Source organism: Mandrillus leucophaeus, unplaced genomic scaffold, assembly GCF_000951045.1.
Source record: "Mandrillus leucophaeus isolate KB7577 unplaced genomic scaffold, Mleu.le_1.0 Scaffold1034, whole genome shotgun sequence".
Classification (NCBI taxonomy): Eukaryota; Metazoa; Chordata; class Mammalia; order Primates; family Cercopithecidae; genus Mandrillus; species Mandrillus leucophaeus.
In genome coordinates this window covers 728048-732277 of record NW_012098477.1, presented here as the reverse complement: position 1 = coordinate 732277, position 4230 = coordinate 728048, and positions in this window count along the sequence as shown.

Genomic DNA, 4230 nt, shown 5'->3' with positions numbered 1-4230 from the left:
AAAAAAAAAAAAAAAAAAAATTCAGTTAGTCACACTAGCCACATTTCAAGTGATAAAAAGCTACATGTGACTAGTGGCTACCACATTGGACAGCTCAGCTGTCAAACATTTTCTTTTGTTGGTAAAAGTTATGCTGGACTGTGCTGTTATGGTATCCTGCCATGAACAGACGTGTGGAATACGTTAAATAATAACCACAAAATGAGATATTTAGAAAACAATACTATGATGTGCTGCCATATGGTTAGGAATATTTGCGTGTGTGTGTGTGTGTGTGTTTGTGGATGTTCATAAATATTTGCATATGTGGGGGAAAAAGCCTGAAAGAATATGAACTTGATATTATCATGAATTAGTTATATTGTGCTGGTGGTGCTATAGGGAACTTTGACTTTTATCATTTCTACAGGGATGATAATGGCTCATTTTAAAATATTTTAAGCATAAAATTATAACTCATAAATAACTTGGAGAAGTCAAGGAGGATGACAACTGAAAACATATATTCAATTGATTAAGAAGGAGGCTACCAATGACCTTATTGGCCACAGCTCTAGTAGAGTCCTGGGCTGGAAAGCCTGATTATGTGGAGTAAACAAAGAAGAATTTTGTTAATGTGTCAGATGAGAACAACAGATCTCTTGTGCCTTTTCCCTTTCCTAATGAGCCTATTGCAATGAATGACAAAACATAGTTAAGGCTATGTTGAACCAGGAAAACTATAGACGTATTTGGAGTAGGGAAGGAGGGAACATACAAAACTGAATTAAATCAGGAGGAGGAAAAATCTTCTGGTATCTTTAATTTAGGAGCTGGAAAGTGTTGCTTTCACCCCAAATCAGTCACTGATTTGTTGTAAAAATGTTTCATGTAAATATAAATTTACTTTCTTGGAGTAAGTTGTGAAGATATAGACACGATGGCTAAGGACTAGATGCAGGGAAACTGGGTCAGGTACATAAGCCCAGGAAAAGAAGTTTATTGCCTATGGTATACATTTGAATTGTATGGAATGGGCAACAAAATAATATCTTAAGATATTCATAAAACTTGGGGAAACAAATGCAAAAATGAAAGGTCAGTGTAAGACTTGGGAGCAAGAATAGCCCCTTCAAACCAATGTTCTTTCCATGTTGTTTAGTATTTATTTGGAGGAAAGGTGTGTGGTGTGTGAGGGAAAGGTAAAGCCCTGCCATAGGGGAAGCTATCATTTCTCCTGCATGTGGAGCTCAGCTACAGGGGATCTCCCAACACTAGGCTTAGCCCAAACAAACAAACAAACAAATGAGCCCCACAGTGATTGGGCTTTGTCCTGCATAGAGTGCACTTAGTGGCCATCCACACCTTCTAGAGTAGGTGTCATTGCTCGCCCTGGTTTTTCCAAGTGTTCTTCCCAACCACATCACTCTCCCAGAAGGGAGTTCTATTATGTGTTTCACTTCATTTTGCTACCTATCCAACGATGTTTTGGAGTTCCTTTGTGATTCAGGGCAATTGCCTGGTTGTCTCATTTTTTAACCTGTCACTTTCTGAGGTGCAGAAGCAATCTAAAATTATTACTGTGAGAAATTATGGCTCAAATGTCAAATACACAGCTGTTACTGTCCCTGGAAGTGAGGAAGGCCCTGGTGAGAGAGACAAGGAAGTCTGAGACACAGGAGGAAATCACATTGTTAGTTCTCCTTGGTCTTCTTGGAGACTTACACATACAAAATCAGGCAGCAATGTTTAGCTTGGGAAGGGAGAAGAGGTCCCAGAGGGTACTGTGGAGCCAGAGAAAAGTGTGGAATGGGTGGGTTGGTCTCACCCGTGGAGGTTTGCCAGGGTGAGTTCTCAGTGGTTAGAATGTGTCTCAGTGAACTTAAGGGCTGTGTTACACCAGATGGCTACCCCCACCCCTCTCTCTCTCTTTTTTTTTCTACTTGTTGCTTTTTTTGAGTCTCCACCCAGCCAGAAAAGAGTGCAGCTGAGCACAGTAGCAGCAGCCCTTCTACCACCCAAATCTGGGCCTTCTCTGACTGAACCCTAAGGGTGTTTCTGTGGAGGGAACACACCAGTGGATAATCTCAAAAGCACAGTATAGAACAGAAAGAAGCTTTCAAAATGATTTATACATTCCGGAAGGATAAAAACCCTGTGGGAGAGTAAAAATACTGAAATGTGCTCATGCATCAAAATGTTAGTCATGAAGTCAATATTCCTACCAGAGGAAAAAGAAAAATAAAGTGGAGGGGAAAACACAATTTGAAAGTATAAGGGAAATGCCATTTGCAAGGGGAAGAAATTATTACGACAGCCATGGAAGCCCACAAATATTTTGATCTTTATAAGCAAAATTTGTTGCTGGAAACAGAATCTGTGTTAAAAAAATTAAAATATGCAGGTAGGCAAAACTTCTATAATTATGTTTTGTGTGTAAAGGAATTACACAGTTAAAAAAAATAATGACCTGCCTTTTTGGTAGAGTTTCCATCCCCTCCCTTCCTTTCTCTTCTTTTCTTTCCCTTTCCTTTCTTTTTTAAACAAAATAGATCTAAGGAGCCAGGGAAGGAGGAGTCAACATCTTAAGAAGCTGATGATCATGAGAGTTATTTGAATAAATAAGAGAATAATAACTTTTCTTTTGTCTAGAAGCCTTCTCAGACCTAAAAGTGTCCATCTACCTTCTGGAGTCTGTGGAATCTCTCTGTGTTCAGTTTTAGAATAATCGTGACTAATTTACAAAAGATCATTACAATTCTAGGAAATCTGATTATCATTTGTCTGGAAAAATAAATGACAGACTCTTGATGTCTTTAAAAGTTTAGCCTTATTTGATTCTCAGCCTTATTAGATTATTGGGTCACTTACATTTCACTGGACTCTGGCTGAAGCACAGGGTGACAGTCACAGAGTCCGTCTGGCCCTTTTTGCTTTGGCTCTAGAAGAGTTGCCCCCTTAAATTCTGTGATTAGAAAGAGACTCTCAGAGGAGATGTTCTTCTGTCTAGCTCTGGTCTCCTGCATTAATTTGTCAAGAGACTTACCATGTCTCCCATGGGTCTGCACAGAGTCAGAATCCAGGAATGAGCTGGAAGATCTCATTACAAGCAGATCACACTAGGAATATTGAACAAGCTTTGGTCTCACATGGCCTGCTACCTATTTTTCTTCAGGGAAAAAAATAGCTCAACTCAGTTGAAGACATGTTGTCACATGGCGCCATCTTGTCTTCTTTTGAACCCCTGTTAGTGTTTGGTCCTTGGTCAGTTACTATCAGTGAGAATGCACTCATATAAAAGTCAGATATGGTGTCTCTCTTTGTATATAGAAAGAGCTTACATCATTTCTCCTACTAGTAGAGGCCATGCTTTGGTTTGGTTAGGTAAGAATTAGTTTTGGGGGTAGGAACTAAAAATGGAGCATGAGTGCTCATTTTGATTTGTCAGAATATAAAAAGAAGTTACGGCAGATGATTGAATTTGAGATCATCATCCTCCTCATCATTATAGCTGACGATCACTGAGCACTTGCACTGGGACTGAGTGCCAGAACGGGGACTGAGTAGGTGTTTTGTATGCATTGTCAGACCGAATCCTCATTGGATCCCCATAAGAATACTGAGAGAAGCTGCTGCAACAGCTGGAGCTCTAGATGAAGTATTTGTCTTTGGCATCTCACCCTCATAGATTATGGGCTTCAGTGAAATATGTCAATAACATTAGATTAGCTTTGCTTCTGGATCCTGTGGTTGTATGTGACATGATGCGGGTGCCTTTACCAGTGCCCAAATCTCCCAAGTTAAACTCAGAAAAGTGGCCACAGCCAGACAAAAATGAGATAGAAAATTCTGGAATACAAATTGGAGTTTAGTTTATATTATAATCAGCTATTTAGTCTTGACAAGACAAGGATTAAAGACAACTCAGGTCATGTTTCATTTTTTCTTCTGTCATTTGAACGGTCTTGGACACCTATTCTTTCTAAATAATGGAAAGTCTCATGAATACCTAAAAGGTCTCTACACTGCATTCCAAATGTGACTACACATTGATCCTATCCAGTGCAGATAAAATATTTTTTCAAATTTCTACTTCAACTCAAGTCTTAGCTAAGGCATATCCCAAACTAAGAGGCCTCATTGCTTTAATCTCAGAGCTCCACCCAGAGTCTCCCACACAAAACTCACAGAAAACTACCTGCAAGCCTTCTCATCCAGGAGAATTATTTATGGACTTCAGTTAAAACCAGT